This window comes from Capsicum annuum, chromosome 6 (genome assembly GCF_002878395.1).
Source record: "Capsicum annuum cultivar UCD-10X-F1 chromosome 6, UCD10Xv1.1, whole genome shotgun sequence".
Taxonomy (NCBI): domain Eukaryota; kingdom Viridiplantae; phylum Streptophyta; class Magnoliopsida; order Solanales; family Solanaceae; genus Capsicum; species Capsicum annuum.
This window is the reverse complement of record NC_061116.1, coordinates 186522442-186536679: the sequence shown is the minus strand read 5'-3', so window position 1 is coordinate 186536679 and position 14238 is coordinate 186522442. Positions and strand designations below refer to the sequence as shown.

Here is a 14238-nt window from a genome sequence, read left to right as displayed (position 1 = left end):
TAAAGAAGAACATTGCAGAATTTGTAGTCGAATGTCCAAATTGTCAAAGAGTTAATGTAGAGCACCAAAAGCCCGGGGGTTATATGCAATGTATAGATCTTCCAATCTGGAAATGGGACATAATCAACATGGATTTCATCACTGGTTTGCCTCATACATCTCAAAGGTTTGATTCCATATGAGTGATAGTTGATAGGCTTACTAAATCAGCACACTTTCTACCGATTAGGATCACTTATACAGTTGAAGAGTGTGCCAAATTATATATTAAAGAGATAGTTCGACTACACAGAGTTCCAATCTCTATTATATCAGATCGAGGGGCTCAATTTACTAAAACTTTTTGGAAGTCTTTCCAGAGAAATTTGGGAACACAAGTGAATCTAAGTACAGATTTTCACCCTCAAACAGATGGACAAGCAGAACGTACCATTCAAACACTTGAAGATATACTGCGAACTTGTGTATTGGACTTTAAATGTAGTTAGGATGATCATTTACCTCTCATCGAGTTCGCCTACAACAATAGCTTTCATTCAAGTATCAAAATGGCACCATATGAAGCTTTGTATGGAAGAAAGTGTAGATCACCAATTGGATGGTTTGAAGTGGGTAAAACTGCCTTATTTGGACCAGATCATGTTCATCAAGCTATGGAAAAGGTTAAAGTGATCCAGTAGCGGCTAGAAATAGCCCAAAGTTGACACAAGTCATATGCAGATGTTAGAAGGATGGGGCTAGAGTTTGCTATAGGTGATTGGGTATTCTTAAAGGTGTCACCAATGAAGGGGGTTATGAGATTTGGTAAGAAAGGAAAACTAAGTCCATGTTATATAGGCCCATACAATATTACTCGGAGGTTTGGCCAAGTCGCTTATGAATTAGAGCTACCCCAAGAGCTCTCAACAGTTCATCCAGTATTTCACGTCTCAATGCTTCGAAAGTGCATGGGAGATCCATCTCATATCACTCTTACTGAAGATGTACAAGTTACGGAAGATCTTACCTATGAAGAAATACCTATTGTTATCCTAGATCGACAAGTTAAGAAGTTAAGGAATAAGGAAAAAGCTTCTATAAAAGTGCTTCGGAGGAACCAACAAGTAGAAAAGATAACATGGAAAGCTAAAGAAGCGATGAAATCTAAGTACCCCCATTTGTTCAAATACGAAGAGAAAATCCAAGAAGCTGAATTAGAGCAATAACAAGTAAGTGTAATATATAAGTACTATGTGATAATAGGGATATTAAACTTAGGCTTGAACTTGTTTTGGTTGGATAGTTATGCTAGCATTCGAGGACGAATGTTACTAAGGGGGGAAGGATGTAACATCCCGTATTTTGCTTGTACTTGTTCTAATTATATGGAATCTGGTATAGCCTTGAGGTATAGGTAACGGATGAGATTTGTTATGCAAGTATTAATGGTGTAGATGGAATTATAGATGCTGCTCGTACAGTTTAATGTGATGCGACCAAGTTAATGTCGATACGACTATTTAAACTTGAGATCGTAAGCTAGTATTTGAATCGAAAGTTTAAAGTGACCAAGTGTCTATAAGTTGAAGGTTAGATTAAAGGGATTAGGAGCTGCAAATGGAATAAAATATTGAGGTGCTTGCTTGACTTAATTAAGCTAGTAGGTGAGTCACCTACTTAAGCTATTTGAACAAAATTAATGGACCCATGGCTATGGACCAGATTTGGGCCTATACTAATGTACTCATTTGGGCTCAAATTGAATAAAAGAGTAAGAAAATGGATAAATGGTCCAACACACAAATCTGCCAAAGGCCCAAATTAATTGAGCCCAAAATAAGAATTTAAGTAAGTAGGTGCATCACCTACTTTGAAAATTTGAGCAGCTTGAACCCTTAAGTAGGTGCGTCACCTACTTGGACCAATTTGACCAATTTTAAGGTCCAAAATGCAGCTAAGGAGGTGGACAAAATAGGGCCTTTATAAGGCCAAGTTATTGGTCATTTTACTTCATTTCTAAGTCACAAAAAAGAGTATCTTTCACAAAATCTCTCTACTCTCTCTAAAACAACAAGGAGCAGCCCTAAAATTCCTTTTAGGGTTCTTGAAGAAACCCTCACCTTTGCAGCCCAAGGTAAGTGAAAACACTTATGGTTTAGCTTAATTATCTCATGGAAGATAAGGAAAACATGCTATAGGTGCCTAATTATAAATACATGGCAGAATATAGAACAAGCTACTTGCTCACTTTTTCTTTGTTACTAAGAGATCTCTTTTCTTCTTTGGTTTAAAGTGTGAAGGAAAGTGAAAGTTGAAGTTTTGAGGAGTTCAAATTAAAAGAATAAGTTGCAGAATTGAGGTAAGCTGACTGCTCCATTTTGTTCTCCTTGTATGTGAATTTGAAAGAGAATTATGGATGTGTTGTTATTGAGAACTCAAGAGATGATGAGTTCAATAATTGATTGCTACAATAAAAGGGATTTGTGGCTGTTTTGTGGACTGTTTTATATGTATATGTTATGGCCTGCTAGGTTGATGTTGGAGAAAGGTATGATTAGTTTGTAATGAAATATAGAAGAAAGGTGTGACGGTACACCACCAAACCAATTATTGCATTTGTTTACTGCCCAATTTGTTTTGAGTATTGTTTGGAATGTGTAATGAAGCCGAGGTGGTTTCGGTAAATCTTATAAGAACCTGTATGGTATGTAGGTGTAATTGGAGGAGAAAAGGGTTAAAATAACACCTTTGATTGGTATATTAATGGCTTACTGCCCGGTTTCTATTTTGAGTGAAGTTAAGTAGCCTAAATGTGTTAGTTGCTAATACTAGTTTACCATATATTCTATTGTAGATGAGTAATCTAAAAGGCGGAAAGTCAAGTCGAGTTAGTTTCGGAGTTATATAACTAGGTCTGTAAGGCATACTCCATTTGCACTCTTTGGCATAAATCAAACATTTGTTCTATCAAGTAAGCTTCCAAGGTTATCCTATAACAAGTGAAACATAATAGCAGCACATTACATTCCATGTAGCCAATGACCTTGTTCCCACTCTCTATCGTGTTAAAACACCTCAATACATGCTTATTATTAAACGTGCACGTCTATCTTCACTAGAAAATTTCAAGAGTTCTCTGTTTATTCCAAATAAGACTCATGTGTTATTTTTAGCTCCTAACTACTTTATTTGAGTGCAAACAAATCCCTACCTCATTGTTGTTACATTAAGTGTCCATTTACATGTCTCTTATTAGTAGATTACTATTTCAAGGTACCATACTGTTATGACCACTAAAGTAACAATCTCAAAGGCTAAATAAACTAAGTAATGCAAATATATAAAACGAGTGGCAGCTCAAGGGCATATGCCTAGCATGGGCCGATCTCGATACCTTTATATGTGGGTGGCAGCTTAAGGGCATAAGCCTAGCACGGGTTGATACCAATATTTATTTAAGGGTGGCAGCTCAGGGGCGTAAGCCTAGCATGGCCAATCCCAATTTGTTTATTTACCACTGATCAGCTAGTCATTTGCTTTATTTGTCTTACAAAGATTATGAGGTAAGAAAGGTAAAAATGAAGAAAGAAATGTAATGTACGTATTCCCACAAGAATATATAAAGGTGGTCTACTAGTACTGCTTATACACTTGTATTTGATTTCTATTGAGCTCTTGTATCATGTGTTGTTACCTTCAACCTTACATACTTAGTACATATTATCGTACTGACGTCCCTCACGGAGGACCTGTATTTCATGCTGCAGGAGGCACAGGTACTTTAGCTCATACAACTCACTAGTAGGAGAACAAGCTATTCGGTGACTATTGGTGAGCTCCAAGTTGATTCGGAGCTTTCCGAGTCTGTTCTTTATATTTTGGTATTGTGCAGTAAGTTAATAATGGGGCGGGGGTTTGTCCTGGCCCTAATTAAGTCTATGTATCTTTTAGAGAATTTGTAGACTAATGTAAAGTTATAGTAGTGTCTTGCCTTTAGACGCGGTGGCCCCAAAGGCTAAGTGTTGTATATATAAGTTTGTGCTTGCCTATATAATATTCTCATCGATACATAATATCATATTTGTCAAAACCTTTGATTGTCATAGTTACATGCATGAGAAGTATAAGGTTATGAATTGATTCTCTCGGGCCTTTACGGCTAGGGGTGCCTGTCCGCCCCAATAGGATTTGAGACGTGATAGTAGTATGAGTGTGTATACCTTACATTTCTTAGCCTTTGAGATCTAGAAAAGAACTTGAATAGGCATCAAAATGTAATGTAAAGCATTGACCTTATTTATATGAAAAAAAAATAAGTTAAAATTAGCGAACAACCCCTTTAAAATCTGAAATCATAGGAAAATTATTCTCCCTGCAAATCTGTACTTAAAATTTCATTTTTTTGTCTTAAAAAATATGTAGAGATTGACACGTCGATTTATTGAAAATATGTTTCAAGGCGAAAGTTAATTTTTCATAAAATTAACCAAATATGATAAAATACATTTTCTTAATCTAATATTGATTATGCTCTATCTGCGAAAATCGAACGGTTAAACCTATACGAAAGAATCAACGGGTAATACAACAACATTATTCGACAGTCAAATAAAGCTACCTTCAAAATAGACAACAAGAGTTTAGTCATTAAAAAAAACACTCAAGACGATAAATATAAATTAAATCTAAAGACGTCGGGGAATATTAAATACTCCATTTAGGAGTTTAGGCTCCTAATTTGTGGACTCCGAGGCTCTGCACTTCTAGTAGCGTTTGGCCCGACGCTTGGGTCAAAGAAGAGTTCCGTTACGGAACTCTTAACTCCCGAGTTCACATGTAAAATAAAGAGAACAAGGATTGGTATCAAGAAATGAACACACACAAATACATTCTCATCGAAATGGCGAAATTAAACTTCAATATAGAGCATAGAGAGAGTATGACAAATTCAGACAACGATTTGCTATCTGGCTTAATTATAACTAGTAGTCCTTAAAGAAACAAGAAAATTAAGAGACTTGGTTAATTACTTAACAGAGCACACTCACATCTGATTATAGAAAAGACACACCTAATGGTGTGTTTAAATAATTGACATAAATTCTAGCAAATGATGGTAGGGAGAGCCCGACATTATTTGCAAATATCATTAGAAATTTTGAAGCATAGACTTTAGTTCAAAGAGAACTGAATTTTCCATAGAACATCCGAACACGTATATTATCAGACTAAAGTTAAGTACCTTTCGGAAAGCATAAGGTCGACACATAATTTTGATCACTTCCTAGACTTTTGTTTTAATAGGATAGTAGGATTTCAACACACATTGTCAACTTTTTTTAGATTATTTCAGAACTAAACAATCTGGTCAAACAGAAAATGAGATGAACGAAGGATGCTTATGAATCAAAAATCCATAAGGAAGCAAACTTTTAAATTCTAAGATTAATTCTTTACCAAAATGAACAATCTTGAGGAAGCCTCAAACTATGTCAGCCCATGCTACCTGAAAAATAAGCAAATCAAAGGAACAAATCTCGTACACATCGCACATTCGTGAAAAAAAAAATACAACTCCCACATAAAATATGACGAGACAAGTAGCGCATAGCAATATGATTTCAGGTGCTTCCCCCTAGGATTGAATTAACAACAACAACAAGAGGCTTTCTGAAAACTATAATATAGTGGTACCAATAGCCTTGAATTCTAATTGAGAGAAAATCTAATGTCAAGATAAAAGCTATGTTGAACCTCTTCTAGCCTTACCTTGTTGAGGCTATTCACCCAAGTAATTAAAGAAAGGAAGTAACTAAAGATTTTCAAGGGTGCAACAATATCACTTTGAAAAGAGCAGAGGTAACGTTTAACACATCAAACCTTCAAACTGGAAAAGGAGCAATCATGTTTGTGTTTTATTGGCATGTTCAAATAAACAAAAGTTGCACGGTTTAAAAGTTTCGCAAAAAGATAGTCGTGATTAGACTCAAAACAAGTCATTCATGGGCCCGTTTCAAGCTCTCTTACCCCGTTTACTTAGTCATTTTAACTCGGACAAACATATGGAAAATGATGAAAAAGATTTTTGGCTATTCAAAATTTCCAAATGAATAATTTCAACCTGTTAAGCACAACATTAGAATCTGAAATAGCGCCAATATTTAGGCGTTGGTACGCGCTTAACCACAGACATAGCTACTAAGACTAGCTAAAACAACCTTATCAGTGAATTCTCAAACCTCTCTAATTATTCCCTAATACTCAAGTTAACAAAAACAAAAAAGAACAGAGAATCTCAATGTACAGTGAAATGCTTTTATTTCAAAACTTAAGGCTTGCGCAACTTGTTTCGTACTAAACCAAATGTTAATCACATTTAACCAAACCGTGATCCTAAAAGCCGTGCAAACATGATTTCATATTCAAGTACTCAAGCAGAAGATGGCACAAAAAATCTGTATCACATAGAAAGAACTTTTTACATCTGAACTTTGACGAATAATTTTTTCTTGGAAAATCAGCACGCTGCGTTACTTCTCAGGAAATGGAAGAGCAATCTGGGAACCTGGATGGTGTAGTTTCTAAAGTTGGTGCTTACTTAAGGGAGTTGAGGATTCTTTCCAACAAAATTAAACATATCTGGCAATGAGATAATGAAAATACAGACAATGTACTAGCTAATACTAAGAACAAATCTTAATTTATACTAGTTATTAAAACACGAGCAACACACGTCAAACACAATAAACAGAGCATTTTATATTCTCCTCATACGGACCTGAATTCTTTTCCATAAGTGGTGCAGCACCCTAAGATATTTTACTTATTGATTTTAGCAAAAACAATAGCATGATATGTCAAAGCAAGATTTAAGAGAACGATTAAGTTACTTTGATGGACAATAACTTCTTTTTGACACCCAAGACTAATCAAAAACTTAACTCTTTACATAATTATAGCGACCCCTCATCACTGGGCACGAAACGCGTATAACACCTAGCATGATGTTAGAAAGACTCCCATTAAAACAATCTCGACATCAGTCGTACTAACAAAAACTCAAGTGTATAGAGTTTAATCAAGTTAAATTGTGTGTCGTGAACACTCCTATAAACACATAATATCAAAAGCTCGGAAAACGACCTTTTGTTTCATGTTTTCATGACCAAGATCAACAAGTTAACATCCCGACTAGCAAGCGATAACAACAAATAATTTTAATTCATGTTTGCATTCACCATTTGTTGACAGTAACAATGGAGATGTTCATCGCAGTAACAAAGAACGAGACAATGAGAAGTTCATCTCACACAAGGAAATGGAGCAGGCCAAAGCAAATGGGCCCATATTAGACCAGTCATCAGTACCAACAACCCACAAGTCCAAATATTTAACTTAGACTAGAAAGTTCTTTCATTGTTTAGCAATGGGCCCATATTAGACCAGTCATCAGTACCAACAACCCACAAGTCCAAATATTTAACTTAGACTAGAAAGTTCTTTCATTGTTTAGCTTAGAAGAGAAGATTCTTTAGCTTATATAAATAAACATGATTGGCAAGAAATATACAGACAAGAAAAATTCCCAAATACTGTCTCTTATTCTCTACATGGTATCAAAGCTTCTTTGAAGATCCTCTCTTCGAAGCCTTCTTTTACCTACCATGGCAAACACAAGTTCTGAGTCACCTTCTGCCCCTGTTGCATCCAAAGTATTGGACCAAAGCAGCCCTTATTTCCTTGATCCATCTGATTCACCAGGGATGTCTTTGGTGAACTCTATTTTTGAATGAATGGGTTATGGGGATGGAGAAGATCCATTCTCATTGCTCTCTCAGCTAAAAATAAGCTGGGATTTATTGATGGAAGCTGCAAGGCTCCAGCCCTTAACAATCCAGATCTGCAATCATGGATCCGGTGCAATGACATGGTTACCAGTTGGTTGCTGAATTCACTTTCTAGAGACATTGCTGACAGTGTGCTCTATTCCAAAATAGCAGAAGCACTATGGAGGGATCCTGAGGACAGATTTGGCCAGGGGCCAAATTGTATCAACTGCAAAAGGAAATGAGTGAGCTGTCCCAGGGAACACATGATATTGCAGCATACTACACAAAAGTCAAAGGGTCATGGGATGAGTTAGATACCTTGAACACTAAAAACACCTGCTCTTGTGAGTGTGATTGTGGTGGTAAGATGACAATGAGTAAAGCAAAACAAGATAAGAGACTCATACAATTCCTTTGGGATTGAATGAAGCTTATGGGGCTGTGAGGTGCAACATCTTAATTTCTCCTCTAACTTCTGTGAGTCTTGCTTACTCTCTTCTCATGCAGGATGAAAAACAAAGGGAGATTACTGTCTACTCTAGCCCTGCGGGGGATCACTCTTCATATTTGGTTGCTGACAGAAATCCACCTCCTCGGTACTCTCAAAATAATCTGAGGAATCATACTCCTGAATATAGATCCAAGAAGATTGACACATCTTTGACATGTTCTCACTACAAGAAGGTTTGACACACAGTTGATAAATGCTACAGGATCATTGGCTTTCCTAATGATTTCAAGTTCACCAAAAACAAAAGGATGCAAAACACTGTGAGGAGCAATGTTGTTATTCCCTCTGATTTACCTAGTTATTCTAGTTCTTTACCTAATTGTGCAAATCAAGTTGGAAGCTAGTTCACCAGTGAGCAACTTTCTCAATTGGTTAATATATTAAATCAGGCAAAGATCTCTCAACCAGATGTTTCACTTGCTAATTCTGCAGCTACAGCTGCTTGTGCTGGTAATGGTTCAGTTTCCTGTTTACTACTCCTAAATTCTAACCCCTGGATTTTAGACTCAGAGGCGAGTCAGCATATATGTTTTGATGCAACAAACTTCACTACTCTCACACCCCTTAATCAAATCATCAACATCACTTTACCTAATTCTTTTAGGGTAAAAGTAACTCATTCAGGAACTATTACTCTATTTCCTGATCTCATTATTCACAATGTGCTTTTTGTGCCTACATTCAAGCTCAATCTCCTATCAGTGCACAAGTTATGCACACAATTAGATTGTCTAATCATGTTTTCTTCTACCAAATGTGTCTTGTAGGCCCCTTCAGTAAAGAGGCCTCTGGTTCTTGGTGAAGCACAGAATGAACTCTATTATTTTTTTCCTTCGAATCTCCCGTCTAAGAGCCCTGTCAAGGAAGATGTAGTTTCCTTTTCTAGTTCCAGTTTTTCCATTTGTAGTTCCTTATCTAATTCAGTTTCAAGTAGTAATAGTTCTGATTTTCATCTATGGTATGTAAGACTAGGGTATTTGCCTATTTCATCAATGAACAAGCTATGTTCTTTTAATTTCAAACGTGATTCCAATTTCATTTGTGATGTTTGTTATCTTGCCAGGCAAACTAAATTGACCTTTCCACTTAGTCACATTAAAACCAAATCGCATTTTGAATTAATTCACATTGAGACATAGGGTCCTTATAAAAATTCAACCTAAAATGGTTACAGATACTTCCTCACCATAGTAGATGATTTTAGCAGAACTACTTGAACTTATCTCTTGAGCACTAAGGCCAATGCTTTTCCTATGCTAAAACAGTTTCTATCCATGGTTCAAAGGCAGTTTAACAGTAAAGTGAGAATCATCAGGTCTGACAATGCTTTAGAATTGGGAAAAGGAACTGTTACCTCTGAATTACTGCTTTCTCAAGGAATTCTTCATCAAACATCATGCATTTCTACTCCTCAACAAAATGGCATAGTGGAGAGAAAGCACGGGCATTTTTTAGAAACTTCTAGGGCTTTGTTGTTTCAGTCTAGCCTACCTATTTCTTATTGGGGTGATTGTGTTCTTATGTCTACTTTTTTAATCAATAGATACCCCTCCAAAGTCCTAAATGGTAAGACCCCTCATGAAGTTTTGTTTGGTTATCCTCCTAAATATCAATTTCTCAAGGCTTTTGGTTGTCTCTGCTATGCTTCTACTTTAACTCCAAATAGATCAAAATTTTCACCTAGAGCTACTGCCTGTGTGTTTTTGGGATATCCACCAGGACAAAGTGGATATAAGTTATTATCCTTACAAGACAGAAAATATTTGTTTCAAGAGATGTTCACTTCCATAAAACAGTTTTTCCTTTCAGGAGGACTTCAGGCTATGCTCTAATTTTCTCTCATTCACATCCTACCTCTCCAGATTCATATACCATTCCTTCTGGCCCTAATTTAACACCTATCTCCACAACTACACAAGATCCTTCATCTCCTCCTCCTTCTACCTTTAATTCTGATCCTACCTCCTTTATCCCTGACTCTATTGTTTCTTTACCTCAACCTAATACTCTTAAACCCAGAAGATCATCCAGAACCCATAAACAACCTGCTTATTTAGATGACTATTACTATAACAATGTGTTTCTCACTGATCTTACCACTTCTTGCTTCACTTCACCTATCAGTCCCCAGGTTTTTCCTTTCATTGCACTTTCTTCTACAAATCAACTTGTAGTGAATTCTATCTCTTCTGTCACTGAGCCCACTACCTATGCACAAGTTGCAATGCACCCAGGTTGGCAAGTAGCTATGAATGATGAAATTGAGGCCTTGATATCTAATCAAACTAGGGATATTGTGGAGCTCCTTAAAGGCAAAAGGGCTCTACCCTGCAAATGCGTGTACAAAGTGAAACATAGGTCTGATGGTAGTATTGATAGACTCAAAGCAAAACTCGTAGTTCGAGGTGACATTCAAAGGGCTAGGATTGACTTTACTGAAACATTTTCACCAGTAGTCAAAATGACAACTATAAGGTGTCTCTTGGCTATTGGTGCAAAAAGGAAATGGCCTCTTTTTCAGCTAGATGTCAGTAATGCCTTTCTTCATGGAGACCCTGATGAAGAGGTCTACATAAAGTTTCCAGCAGGCATGGTTTGTCCTAATCCTAATCTTGTTTGTCGACTCAAGAAATCACTCTACGGGTTAAGGCAAGCACCGCGACAATGGTTTGCTAGACAATCAGCAGTTCTTCATTTCAAAGGTTTTCAATCATCACATAATGATTACTCACTGTTTTACAAGAAATTCGGCGATCTTATTACTATCATTGTTGTATATGTCGACGATATAATCATCACTGGAAGTGATTTCTCTACTATTACACGGTTGCAGGAATTTCTCAATGCAAAATTTAAAATAAAGGATCTGGGACACTTACACTATTTTTTGGGACTTTTAAGTTTTCAGAGAAGACAATGGGTTGATTGTTACTCAAAAGATAATTCACTCTTGAGCTGCTTGCTGAATTTGATTACGCTCAATTGCCTCTAGTCTCTTCTCCATTGGATCCATCAGTTAAGCTCTGATCTAGCTCCGGAGAACTCCTTACTGACCCAACCATTTATCGTCGCCTAATTGGAAAGCTCAACTACCTTACACATACTCGCCCTGATCTTTCTTATGTTGTCCAACATCTCTCCCAATATATGCAACAACCCCGTCTTCCCCATTTCAATGCTGCTCTTCGAGTTGTTCGTTATCTACAGTCCGACCCAGGTCAAGGTTTGTTCTTTACTAGTGACCCTTCATTTTCCCTCCTTGGTTTTTGCAACGCCGATTGGGGTTCTTGTATAGATTCTCGACGTTCAGTCAGCGGGTTCTACATTACCCTTGGTGGATCTCCCATCTCTTGGAAGTCCAAGAAACAAGCATCCATTTCTTTATCCTCTGTTGAGGCAGAATATCGCTCCATGAGGCGTGTGGTTGCCGAACTCACCTGGCTGAATCGACTCCTTCATGATTTAGGTGTCCCTCCATCTTTTCCCATTACTGTTCACTCCGACAGCCAAGCGGCAATCCATATAGCCAAAAACCCTATCTTCCACGAACACACCAAACACGTCGAACTTGACTATCATTTTGTTCGACAACAATTTCTCACCGGATTAATCTCCCTTTCTTTGTTCCTGCCGCCTCTTAACTCGCTGACCTTCTCACCAAACCCTTGTCTGGGCCTTCACATCACTCTTTAATTGGCAAGTTGGGACTCGTTTCACTCCCCTCCAACTTGAGGGGGTGTTGACAGTAACAGTGGAGATGTTCATTGCAGTAACAAAGAACGAGACAATGAGAAGTTCATCTCACACAAGGAAATGGAGCAGGCCAAAGCAAATAAGGAAATGGAGCAGGCCAAAGCAAATAAAAGGATTGGGCCCATATTAGACCAGTCATTAGTACCAACAACCCACAAGTCCAAATATTTAGCTTAGACTAGAAAGTTCTTTTATTTTATTTTAGCTTAGAAGAGAAGTTTCTTCTTTTATTTTTATTTTCATTGTTTAGCTTAGAAGAGAAGATTCTTTAGCTTGTATAAATAAACATGATTGGCAAGAAATATACAGACAAAAAAAATTCGCAAATACTGTCTCTTATTCTCTACACCATTATCAAAACAAAACAGCCAATACCTTCTAAGACTCCAAATTTTACAGACTACATTCAAGCTAAGTCACAGGCTAGAATTTTTATGAAGACATCATATAATCCAATAACCAGCCCCCTTTCAAGTTTTCGTTCACAATTAGACAAATCCGAAAGACAAACTTAAATGATCAGTGAACCACCAAAATTAAATATAAAGTAATTAGACGGGACAAAATTTGCTCCAGTAATATCACCAGTTGCAAATACACATGATCTTAAACTCAAAAAAAATTGTTTTGTTTCACATTCTTATACTTTCAAACAAACAGCCATCATCCCGATAAATAATTAACAAAAATTAAGTACAACGTAATTAAGACGGGGTAGTACCTTGTGCGGGGCAGCGAAACTGGAGCTTTGACGCTTAAGAATTTCCGACGACAAAATCGACTCTGAGGACTCCAAATTTGGACTGGTATCGAAAGAAATCTATCAATTTTCGAGACCCCCCTTTTTCTCTGTTATAACTTCTTTATGTGCCCCTTTTTTTCCGACCTCCTCTACTCCCTTCATGGGGATGAGAATCCGGCTATTTATAGCCAAAATCCGGACTTCAAAGTTCGGATTTGAGATAAAGAATAAGCAAAAATGCGGGAGATGAAAGAAACTTGAAATTCAAATCCAAATTTCTGAAGCAGATCACCGATTTCAACCTTTTCAGGCCACTTGTGGTAGATTTGATGTCAAGGACGAGCTGTTACATCGTTTTGGGTCCAATTTTTCTGAGTTTAGCGGGTTTCACGGGACAAGATGGGGCAGTCCGCGTAGAGGCACAGCTATGGCTGCCTATGGCTGCCATTTTTGTCGATGAAGAAAGGAAAAGAGGAGAGAAAGTCTTTGTATTGTTGTTTTTTGTGAGACAGAGAAACGAGTTAGCGATGGGGAAGGAGAATGCGTGTATTGGGAGTGTGAAAAGCCGAATAAAGGGCTGATTATCTTGTCTATAATTTGAACCGTCCGATCAAAAACATCCCAAAATAATAATAATAATAATATTTCTATTTCTTTTCTATTTTCTTTCTCTATTATATAGAAGAGGTAGTTTCGATCGCTTCTTATGAAATTATCAAAAAATCTCTTTACTCCCACTTAATTATATATCATATCCCAATATATAATAATTCTATTATTTCATCATAATAATTTAAATATTTAATATATTCTATTAATTTATATTAATTAACTATAACTACATATTGAAAGTAATTTTTTTTTATTTATTTAATTAGCTATCATGTTCAAAACTAATTTGCTACCACAAATCACAATAATTAACATTGTATTTAAAATTTTTAAATAACATATAGAAATTTTATTGACTCTCATTATTTTAGCAATGTCATATAAATTGAGATAAAAAAAAGTACTGCAAATCATAATAATTAACAATTTAAAATATTTAAATTTCTATTATATATAAGAGGTGGTTTCAACCACCTCTTATGCAATTACCAAAAATCTCCTTTACTCCCACTTAATTACATACCATGGCTCAATATATAATTATTTCACTGTTTCATCATAGTGGTTTAAATATTTAATATATTCTATTAATTTATATTAGTTAACTATAACTACATATTGGAAGTAAAAGAAATTTATTTATTTAATTGGCTATTATATTCAAAACTAATTTGTTACCACAAATCACAATAATTAATAACTTAAAATATTTAAAAGACATATAGAAATTTCATTGACTCTCATTATTTTAGCAATGCCACATAATTGAGATAAAAGAAAAAGTACTGCAAATCATAATGATTAACAACTTA

General features: G+C 36.2%; 1 long non-coding RNA gene across 1 annotated transcript; it reads right to left on the bottom strand.

Moving 5' to 3' along the window:
- Positions 1 to 4417: 4417 nt before the first annotated feature.
- Positions 4418 to 13416, bottom strand: LOC124899753. The gene is made up of 2 exons (XR_007057308.1): positions 12794 to 13416; positions 4418 to 8034 (listed from the first exon to the last, which is right to left on the bottom strand). It is a non-coding gene; the product is annotated as an uncharacterized LOC124899753 (long non-coding RNA).
- Between the last annotated feature and the right edge of the window lie 822 nt (positions 13417 to 14238).